Source organism: Suncus etruscus, chromosome 18 (genome assembly GCF_024139225.1).
Source record: "Suncus etruscus isolate mSunEtr1 chromosome 18, mSunEtr1.pri.cur, whole genome shotgun sequence".
Classification (NCBI taxonomy): domain Eukaryota; kingdom Metazoa; phylum Chordata; class Mammalia; order Eulipotyphla; family Soricidae; genus Suncus; species Suncus etruscus.
The window spans coordinates 17,564,354-17,576,280 of NC_064865.1; the positions used below are offsets into that span (position 1 = coordinate 17,564,354).

Consider the following 11,927-nt stretch of genomic DNA (forward strand, 5'->3'; position numbering starts at 1 on the left):
AAAAAATTGACAAGCGCTTTTAAATATTTAGCTAGCATGTTTGTGAGAAGAAAAAAAAATTTTGTAGAAAAACTTTTTTAGTTTTGAGAAGTACTTAATGTAGATGGAGTGGAACTTTGCTGAAAATAAATTTTAAGGTTTAGATTTAACACAAAACATTTTTAAAACAATTTTAATTTGAAGTTTAAAACATTAAGTAAAATGGTTAATGAGCACTGTAGAAGGAGTCTTCACTCTGAAGTATGAAATCATTTGCTGTAAATGAATAGGTTTTATTTAAATTGGTTTTGCAGTAGAACAGTAAGACAGCTGCAATAAAGTGTTAAAATTTTTATGATTAAACACAATAGCATGAACTATGATTATTAAAGGTATAAAAACTGATTTTAAAAATACAAACAACTGTTTTTACTATGAAGACTTTAAGTGAATAATTTGTAAAAAATATTATATACTAAATTAACTAAATGCTTAGATTATTACAAAATATAGTTAAAGACATTTGATGCATTTACACACCTAGAACTTAAGACTAAAATTATATTTAATACTAGTTAATTTGCTTATAAAGTTTAGTTACTTTTATATATTCTTATAAAATTATATATAATATATTTTTTCATTTATATTATTTTTTCACTGCGACACAAATATACAGATTTATATAATGTGCTGATATTTTGAATGCACTTAAAATAATAGTTCTTTCAATGCAGAAATAAAGAACAACCATTGCTGTAGCACAAAGTTAAAACTAAGGGTACTATAAAGCACACCTAGGTGTTCACTGTGCATTAAATTAACTATATTGTTTAAAAAGGCTAACCACATTATTTTTCACATAATTTTGTAAATACTTTAAAAATTAAAATAAAACTTTTAATAGAAATATAAGATTTAAATTTAACACTTTTGTGTTCGTTTGGATTTTAAAACACAAAGAAGTTTTTCTTTTACCAACATTTTGTTATCTGTAAAGTGACAGAATTATGACCTTGCTTTAAAATTTTCTGAGAGGCATGAAAAAAAATTTATTGCCTTTATCTTTCTGTTGCTTTTTAATGTTTTAATAATTACTTTACACTACTTAATGCACTAAACCTAATAACACATATTTGACGAAGTGTAGGGCTGACAAGGTGAAGCAGAGTTTTTCACTGATAACTTGGGGAGGGGCTAGCACAGTTAACAGCAGGAAGGTTAGAGGCAAATTATTTACAGTTAGCAGGGTGTAATGATATATAGGAAAAAAAAAGCAATCTTTTAAGATTAATTACTAATTTATTGGAATTAGAGGGAATGGCAACTGAAGAGGGGAGTCTGGGTTGCAAAAGCACCATGGGGATCATGGTTTTATTAATTGATTTGAGAATATGCAAGAGATGCCACTTTTCAGATTTCTTTTGAATAACAAAGATTGGGTATTTCAAGGTGAATTGGAAGGCTTAAAGTGGGAGTGGCAGGGTTTGAGCTGGCTGTTTTCCAAGGCTGGCAGGAAAGAGGCTGAAGGAGGCTGAGGATTGGTTTGAGCAAAGTAAAGGGTACATTAGGCTCAGAAGTTTTAACAGCAAAGTGTAGATATCGCAAGGTTTTATGGCTTAGCAGATGATACTTTGTAATTATCCTGCTCACTGTGCCCTTAGAATTTTTTGTAGGCACTGCAGCAGTTTCTGTTTTATGGCACTTAGCCTCACTTTCATTAGTTTGTCTCTTTGAGTTCTCAAGAGGGGGGGCCTGGCCGTGGAATTCAGTGGGCAGAGGACAGACAACTATAGATTTAGGAGGGGGGGGGGGAAACGCCTGAAGGGCAGAAACCTGTGAATTAAGAGAAGCAGCCTGTTTTTGAAGGCTTAAGATTTGTTTAAGATTTTCAATTTGGCCAAGTAGTTTCATTTCTATAGCTTTAAGAGGGGGAGCGGTGAGAGGAGGGAATCTGCCATGGTTAGGGACTGAGCGTCTTGGGCATTTAGAATTTTTCCCCTGGGGTGCGGGGGATTAGTGGGAGGCGTTTGAGAAGGTAGCTGCGGAGGCTGCTGAGCAGGCGGGGAGGGGGGGGGGAGACTTTTTCCATTAGGGAGAAAGACAGGAAAGGTAGTAGCACTGGTTTTTGAGCTAAGAGCATTATCAAGTTTGTTAGAGAGGTGAGAGACCATGGATGTAATTGTGGTGAGTTGGGAGCTTAAGTCAGAAAAAGGGGGGGGGGAGGGAGAAAGCAGCAACAGTTTGTTGCCGGTGTGGGGGAGCTGCTGGAGAAGGGGGAGATGTTGGAATGCCGGCTCTGGGGAGCGACTTCCAGGCACAGAGGGCAGCAAGAGCCATGTTGGCAAGCTGGGACCTGGAAAGTGTGTGCTGTACCTTTAAGGTATGAAAAGAGGCGAGGCCAGCTATACGAGCTTAGAGATCAGAATTCCTGCCTGTCTGCAAGGGCTTTGCAGCGGAAAAAAAAGTTAACTTCCCAAGAGACAAAGAGTTCAGCTTTTAGATTCTAAGCAGGAGAGCGTGTAAGGGGCTTGGGGGCCATAGGAGGTTACGGCTTGAAACGGCTCTTTGAGGCTTTTCCAATTAAAGGCTTTGTATTGTTGCAATTGCTGGCTAAGGAGGGGAGGGTGGTGAAACAGGGACGGAGCTGAAGCTAGGGAAGTGAAGGGCTGTTTAGGATTTTGCACAGAGGGTGCAGCGGCCTCTTCTGTAGGGGTCTGGGTGCATAGAGCAGAAGCATGGACAGAAGTAAGGGAGGGATATAAATGAGGAGCATTAGAGAGATCTTTAAGAGCATTAGTTACTTTGGAGACAAAGGTAGAAGAATCAGTGGTGGAGGGAGGACAAGGGGAAGTATTCTCAGAGGGAGAAGGGAGATGAGAGACAGAATTAGAACGAGAGGGAGTCCTGGAACACTCACGGGAGACTTGTTGTACATGAGATTCAACGGCATGGATGATGTCTTTGGCGGTTCCGGCATTTTTAGTTACAATGATATCTCTTAACAGGCTCCAATATTGGAACATAATTTTTTCCTTCTGTGAATCATCATTATTTACAAAATAATCACTCATTTCATGTCCTACTTTGTCCCAAGTGGACGCAACAATTTCTGGACAGGTAATAATAAACCAATGACATACATTATGAATAAACATAAGAAAATTACAAATATTCTTTTTTGGTAACCTCTACATGTCTGGCTTTCAACTCAGACTGAATATCAATAATGAATTTAAGTTCAGTACTCAATGAAAACACCCATGGAAGTGAAGCCAACGGGCAAAGCCCCAAGAGCCAATCAGGGGCGGTGATCAGAACGACTGAAAAAAACTGCAGTTTAAATATTTGATTAAGGCTAACTCGTTTCAACGCCTACCCGGATGGGGTATATCCTGCGATTTACGAAACAGCTCCGGACTCGCCGACCCGTAGTCGTTCGGAGTGTGGCGGTGGTCTTCGAGCCCAGCGTTGGGCGCCAAAATGCGGGGTCCTGAAGCCCCCCAGGGGGGCCCGGCCAGCAGGAATTAGCTGGGAAGACTTCTCAGACAACCGCACTCCTATTTTGCTGGGTAGAAGCACAACCACACTGTAAAAAATCTGAGAGAGGTTAATAATAAAGACCCAAGGCAATGTCTCACTGCTCAAGGGCAACTTTATTTGGCTACAGCTCCTTCTTATATAGAGAAGGAGAAGGGGGCAGTACAAGGGTGATGTCAATCACACTTTTGGCATGAAAATTACTTCATTATTCCAAATAAGGCAAGTGGGCAATACTTCTTGCAGTATCCATGGAAACATCTTGTGACCTTCTAGCTGCATTCCTAATTGCTTGACTATCAGGAGGTGGTGCAAGATGTGCTTGCCTCAGTGATCTTGAACAGACAATGTAGCATATACACAATAATGAATGTCTTGTAAACTCAGGGATATGGTTAAGGGAGTAAGGCCTCTTTTCTGGGAATGGTACTGGGCTGTGTTGCTCTCCTCCGGGCTAAAAGATTAATTATACTTTGCAGCTGCATTTTCCTTTCTCTTTGGCCCAAGAACTTACAGCAAGACTGCATGTAGCCTTTAGGTGAAAGGCTGGATTATGGCAGAAAGAATAGCAAAATGGCCTCAAACAAGTCAGTCCCCAACATTCACCCTTGGGAGGCCTGGCCTGGCTGGGGTATAGTCATTATTTTGAATCTGAAGAGTTCAGAGGACAAACAAATACCCAAACACACAACCTTACACATGTTAATAAGTGCAGGGAATGACCAGGAAGCCAAGCCGTGTTCCCCTCAGAGCCCCTATTTTATGATCCAGCTTAGTTTCTAGTGTCTAGCATTCTGGGGTCTCCCCACTTTTTCAGGGAGCTCTTATTAGGGAACAGTCTCATAGCCCCCCTTTATAAAATCACTTCTCTCTTCCTTTGGTCACAGTGATTTCAAGAAAGATGAAATCAATTATATATAAGGTATGCTCTTGGTGGAGAATACAGAATTTCTTAGATGAATTCCTTTACGCTAGTCCTAAACTTTCTTGTCATCTCCTAAACCAGGTGCTGACACTCGTCTTTCCTAAAGTGATCAGCCACCAGTTCTGTACATCTCTTTGATTCTCTGAGTCTTCTCTTCCACAGACTTATTTTCACCTCCTGAGAAATTCTTCATAGTCGTCCAACTCCTTCCCACCCCTTCCCTCCCCTCCTCCTGATTTTATTCCAAGTCTTGTCTAGGAGACAAGACTAAAAGAAGACACAATTGTTTGGAATTTATTTATCACAATAAAAAATAGTATTCACTCAAAGGATTTTTTGTTTCCCAACAAGCATTTCCTGCTCCTAGTTTTTGTTATGTTATCTCGCATAACATTTATACTTGTCGGATTATCATCCATTTATTTAGATGTAACCTCTGAAATTTAGTCTTCAGAAATGAATTGAATTCAGTCAAGACAATAAAAACAAGTGATCTTTTTTGGGAGAGTTTTAATGATGAAATGGAGCTTTTCCATGGTCTAAGAGAAATCCTTGGAGAAATCAATCTTTTGTTTAGTTTGTTTTCTTTTATAATAAAATTATACTACAAACTTGGATAATCTTTAGGTTTCTCTGAGTCCTCTCCTAGTACTACCTTATCATTTCCCCCCAAGAATATTGATACTGGCCAAAAATAAAGCCTCTATTTCAAGCAAGAATTGTAAACAGAGGAATTAAAAATAAAAAAAAAACATTCCATATAGACAAACACAGTGTATCAACTTAGAATGTTGTGTGTCTATAAATGCAAAGTCAAGACCTAAAATGCTCAGTCTACAATGCAATTAGGGGGCTAGGGAGATACCTCAAATGACAACATGTATACATGCCTCGTACCAGCAAAGCCCTGTGTTCAATTTCCAACACCAACAGCATTAGTTGTGGGAAATCTCCAAGAATTACCAAACATGACTCCTCAAAAAAAGTAATCCAATTTTGTCTGTTATCTCTTGAAGGACATTAAAAAATTTTAATACTTGCTCCAAGATGCTAGAACCATCTGGTTCTAGAATCCTTTATCTTCGCCACTCATCCACTGCACTGAACTCAGACCTTCAACCTTCATATTAAACTGTTCCCAGGTCACTCAGCACCTGCCATGCACATCTATTTGCTTCTTTCTCACAAATCCCAAAGAGATTCCAAGATATGGAGAAGCCTTAATTATCATCTCATGCATGTTTTTTCTCTATTGTCATAGGATTATTTCTGTCTCAAGTCTCAAAAGCCCAAGTCAAATCCAGAAATTACATAAAAGGGGTTATGATGATCACTTGGACACTGTGTGCTGTCCGGTATAGTTGGACACTGGGGTTCAGCAGCTGTCTCTTTGTTTTGCTCTTTATTCTTTTAGGCTTTGTTTGCTTTTGTGCTAGCTTGGAGACATATCAAGCCATTTTAATCTGGTGCTAATACATCTACTTTCTGTCCTTGCAGTCTAACAACCTGGATATATTAAAACACCTGCACAGGGGCTGGAACAATAGTACAATAGTGGCCATAGTGGGGAAGGCACTTTCCTTGCATGCAGTCAACTGGCATTTAATCTCTGACACTGTTTTGTTCCCTGCGCCCATTAGGAGTGATTTCTGAGTGAAGAGCCAGGAATAATTCCTAAGCATTGCACGGTGTTACCACAAAACCCTCCCCCAAACATGCTGCACAAAGATACTGCTGCTCATTAGCTCCTTGAACCAATGAACCTCCAAAACTAAAGAATGAACCTCCAAATGCCTGGCTCTTCTCCTTTGTCTGTTCCTGGATCAAGAAAAAGAGGCTGGTGCCTCTATCAAAATCGGACAGGCAGTGGGTGGGATCCTGGTGGTCTCTTTAAGGGAGCATGAGAGGTGTTTGCTTCCGTGATGGAAAAAGGCTGATGAAGGCGCTGAAATAGCCAAGGGCAGTTAGGTGAAACTGGGCTCCTCTACTTCCTAATGCCCTCAAACCACAGTGTACCCACTAGAATATGCTCTTTCCTGTCTGCCCACTACACATAGTGTGAGTTGATGGGGGAACCTTTGTTCATTGTGGTTCCCAGGTTTCTGGGATTCTCCAGAGTCCTTGCAGCACTTGCTTTCATGTTCTCCAAAGCAGGAGGAGTGAGCTGGAATGTACACATAGGCAGCTGATGCTTCCGTGTAGAGGTGACACATGTCACTTTTTTTGGAATAAGAGGGAATTTCAGTCCCAGCCATTGCTTGGAAAGAGGAGACCCAACTTTTAACAAAATTCATTGACAATAGGGGCTGGAGCAATAACCTGTGGAGAGGGCATTTGCTTTGCACCTGGTTGACCCAGGTTTGATCCCTGCATCCCATATGGTCCCCCAAGCCTGCCAGGAGTGATTCCTAAGCACAAAATCAGTAGCATCCCCTGAGCACTGCTGGTTGTGGCCCCAAAACAAAAAACTCACCCATCAATAATGACAATAATGTCAACATACAGTATTGCTGAGGACATTAGGGACATCTTCCTGCCCCAGCGTTCCAACCTGTCCACATCTTCAGATGGACTCTACCAGCCCAGGAGCTAGTTCAGGGGGAAGAAGACCATCTCTATGGTCAGCCCTCTTCTTTCCCTTTGCCCTCAACATTTTTCCTTTAGAGGCTCCATCAAGATTCTTAATACTTTATATATGAATTTATTTTGCTTCTAGTTTTTGGGTCGCATCCAGTGGGAGGACTCAGGAGTCACTTGGCTTTGCACTCAAGAATTACTCCTGCTGGGCTCAGGGGACCCATTTTTGGGATGTCAAGGATCAAACCTTAGTCAGCCATGTGCAAGGCAAATGAAATGCCCTACCTCAGGGATCTGCAACCCTTTAAGACATAAAGAGCCACTTGGACTTGTTTCCGAAGGAAAAGAAAACCTGAGAGCAGCAAAACCATTGGGACATTTAAAACAAATATAACACTGCATACATTGTTTCTTATCTTTTTTTTTTTTAATTTTTAGTTTTTTGAGCCACACCTGTTTGATGCTCAGGGGTTACTCCTGGCTAAGCACTCAGAAATTGCCCCTGGCTTGGGGGGACCATATGGGACGCCGGGGGATCCAACCGTGGTTTTTCCTTGGCTAGCGCTTGCAAGGCAAACACCTTACCTCTAGCGCCATCTCGCTGGCCCTATCTTATCTTAATGCTATACACAGGATCGTGTAGTTAGTTTTCAATCTGAAGAAAAAAAGAAATTTTTCATTTAGCAATGTAAAACATATATTTATGCAAATTAATAGCCAATTAAAATATTTAAGAGAGGTGGCGCTAGAGGTAAGGTGTCTGCCTTGCAAGCACTAGCCAAGGAAGGACTGCGGTTCGATCCCCTGGTGTCCCATATGGTCCCCCCAAGCCAGGGGCAATTTCTGAGTGCTTAGCCAGGAGTAACCCCTGAACATCAAATAGGTGTGGCCCCAAAAGAATATTTAAGTGATACTGATCCCAGCCCCACTTCTATCTGCCCTGCTGTTCGAGCAGTGGTAAAGCTTCAAAAGAGCTAAAGAGCAGTGGGTTGCCGACCCCTGCCCTACCTGCTGTGCTATGGCTGTAGCCCTATATTTGAGTTTTATATTCCACCCCAAGGGATAAAAGAAGTTAAGAGTCTTAAGACTTGTGGCAATGCCTTCCTTTCTGAGGGCTGGGCATCTGGCCAGCACAGGATGCAGATGTCACTGGGGCTCTGTCTCTGAGTGACAAGGAAAATTTGATAAGCATCTTTGAGAAGTTAAAGCTCTTATGTCAGTTTTGAGGTACATGAGTGGTTTTGGAAACTTAACTTTTCCAACTGTGGCTTCTTCTTGTCTAAAAAACTTTCACATGACCCCAGGTATATAGATATACAGATTTTACTTCACATGTGGTGAGAGGTTTAAAATATTTGAAACACAAATACTCTGATACAAAGAAGGGGCTAGGTTGTTAAAGATTCTTTTGCTGACGCAGTTCTGGGAATATTCTTGCATAGTGCATAGCCTCTGCATCTATCTCAGGATGGGTTGGTTTACTTGGATTACTGGTTCCAATCTAATCAATATTCATAGTCCACCCTAGGGAGTGTTCTGGTGATGGGATTACTGGATTACTCCCTACTTGCTATTCTTTTCCCACCCTAGGATTTGACCTGGTTCTTGTCAGTAGAAGCAGGGCCCTGAGGGAGGGAGGCACTTATTCTTCGGTCTTCCTCCATTAAACTGTGTTCCATCTTAGGAGAAGGCTTGTGTGGTGGGATTCCTGGCTTGAGTACTAAATTTTTTGAACCTGTTCTTGTATCTTTTCACTGTGTGGATTATTTCCTGTGCCAACATTTGCTCCCAGGAATGTCTCACCAGATCCTTGTTTTGAAGCCTGGGGTTCCGCTTAGGCCACCAGGAATACTTCAGTGATCAGCCTTAATTCTAAGTAATTTTCCCTGATACATAGATACACTTCATGCAAGAAACTGAAGATCAGGAGCTACAAGGAAAAATATCTTGTTGTACATAACTGCATATGTGAATTTCAGTACAGGGCACGTGTCTTCCCCTTTATTTTGAATTCTGCACCAGAAAAAATTATAGAGACAACTGGGGCAAAGGAAAGAGTAGATTTTGGGCTGTGAAGGACTGTTCTTGATTTTGATTCTTGTGGTGGCATCTTTTATGAATTTGTTAAAATCATGGAAATGTGTTGTCAAAACTCAAGGAAATGGAAATGAGAGCCAGTTCTACTTGGCATGCAATTTAAAAAGTGAATAGAAGAACGTTGCTCAACAAAAGAACTATCAACAAGGTAAGAAGGAAAATCAGAAATGAGAAGAAATATTTTCAAATTATTTATCTGCTTATAGGCTAATATCATATATGTATACATACACATACATACACATGCACACATATGTGCACACATATATATGTCTATATACCTCATATACTCAACAGAAAAGTCTCTGATTAAACATTGGGAAAAAAAGATGAAGTAGACTTTTCAAAGATGTACAAAAAGGCCAGTAGGTACATGAGTGGTTTTGGAAATCAGGATTTCTTAAACTTTTCCAACTATGGCTTCTTGTCTGAGAAGCTTTCACATGACCCTAGGTCTATAAATATATAAGATAGGCATATGAATCAAGCATTTATTAATAATATATCATTTTAAAGTACATTTTTGGAGAGGGAAACACCCTTGGTTGTACTCAGAGCTTACTCCTGGATCTATGCTCAGGACTCACTCCTCAGAGCATTCAGTAGGTTGGCCTTGTGCAAGGGAACCTGCTATACTACCTTACCTGCTATACTATCTCTTCAGCCATCCCCCAAAGTTCTTTAAATAAAAAATTGAGGGGTCTCCCAAGCAATGTTCAAGAGTCTAGGAGCTCCTCTCTATGATATATCATACTTTTGGCTCAATGTTAGGGTCAAAGGGTGTGCCAGTGCTGGGGATTACCTGGGGCTGTCCTAGAAATGCTCAAAGGCTTCTGGGGCTGCATGGGGCAATACTCAGGGAACTATCAGGGATCAAATAAGGGTTAACCCAGTGCTTCTCAATTATTTTCTGTCATGCCCTCCCTAGGAAGAAGAAAACTGTTTCGTGCTCCCCCACATGACTATAAATAGTATCTTTATTTAAAAAACTTTAACCTGCAAAACAAAAATATATAAAATAATTTGAGCTGATGTTTTAATCAGAGGTGATGTCTGGATTAATGGCTACAATGAGCATGTTTTGCAATGCATAGCTTTTCGAATCGGAATTTGAAGCAGGACACAGCAACTCTTAGCTCCAGAGACATACAGAAACATAAACATGGGGCTTAGCTTATTATGACAGTGTTTGTCGAGGTCAACCATGTCCCCCTTTACGGAGCCTCGTGCCCCCCACTGGGGTGTGCCCCACTATTTGAGAAGCACTGGGTTAACCTAATGCAAGGCACATACTTTAACTATCTCTCTGGCCCCTTCACACAATTTTTTTTACGTCAAGCAAATACCCATATTAGGATAATGACCTACAGTGTAAGAAGTTTGGCTCTGAATCTTTACTTATCAGAAACATACAAATCAAAACCTCAGTGAACTATGTCCTCACTCCTGTTAGGGCTAATTTTATGAATAAAAGAAAAATGCAACAAGTGTCAATGAGGATGCAGAAAAAAGCTTACACAGCAATGATTTATGTAGCTACTGTGGAAACACTATGGGTTTTTTTCCCCATGAAAACCTTCCTTATATGATTCAACAGCTCTACTTTGAGGTATTTATCTAAAGAAAATGAGATCATTCTTTTGAAAAGCTATCTGCACTCCTGTGTTCCTTAAAACCTGCTTTAAAACAGGTAGGACATAGAAACCATTAGTGTCTAACCACATTTAAAGGAAAGGAGAAAGAAGATTCAAGGTGGCTTCAGAGATACTTTTATCCCCAAACTCATCAAGTTACATGCATTTATTCTGTATGCCTCTTGTATATCCATATAATCCAATAAAATGCTTAAAAAATAAAAACAGAAATAAAAGTAAGCAGATCTTAGTACTTGTTGAGGACATATTTAAATGACCCATAATTGATTTATTTATAATACTTGCCTTGTATGAGCTCTGAACTAGGATAATTGTCATTTTCCAATCCAATAATTACAAATTAACTCAGAACATCCTGACTACAAATAGAGCTCTGACCTTATACCAAGAAAATGTGGGCTGGTCAACAAGTTTCATACCTCTCAGACCACCATTTGTTTTTCATTAGCTGGAGCATTCCCAATGGAAAATCAGCATTTTCCAGCTAAGCATTAAAAAAAGGATGCCCTGGTCACCAAATAAATATTTCCTATATAATGAGGCAACTCAGAAATGTTGGAAGTGGATTCTCCAAGTTATTGTGCTTCACAAGGAAAGAAAATGAGAGAGGTGACCAGGCAGAACATACAAACTAACCATCCTTTATGAAAACACTTCCCCAGCTCTGAAAAGATCTCAGATGGCTAAGTTCCTTTGTTGTTTTTGTTTGTTTGTTTGAGCCACATCGAGCAGCTCTCAGGGGCTACTGTTGGTTCTGTGCTCAGAAGTCGCTCTTGCCAGGCTTGAGGGACCACCTGGGATGTCAGGGATCAGATCCAATCATTCCTGGGTTGGCCACATACAAGGTAAAGGCCCTACCTGCTGTGCTATCGCCTGGCCCAAGATGGTTAAGTTCTTATTGACTGAGCTCTGAGATGGGCATGAACTCGAGGTCTTTTTCATTCATTCAGACTCACACTGAAAGTCTGTGAAATTAAAGAAAGCTTAGACATGGGCTAAGCAACCAGCCGGTCTTTACAAACACCCCATGTGCTGAGAACACTAGCTGGGTGGTGTCCCTCCTCTCAACACCACTCTTGCTTGCTCTGAGCTTGGAACTCAGAGTCCTGTGAACAATTAGTGCCAGGGAACTCCCCACCCATAACTCATTCCCA

At 40.5% G+C, this 11,927-nt stretch overlaps 1 non-coding gene across 1 annotated transcript; it reads right to left on the reverse strand.

Moving 5' to 3' along the window:
- Positions 1-665: 665 nt before the first annotated feature.
- On the reverse strand, positions 666-795 carry LOC125996867 (small nucleolar RNA SNORA22). The gene has a single exon (XR_007491530.1). It is a non-coding gene; the product is annotated as a small nucleolar RNA SNORA22 (small nucleolar RNA).
- Between the last annotated feature and the right edge of the window lie 11,132 nt (positions 796-11,927).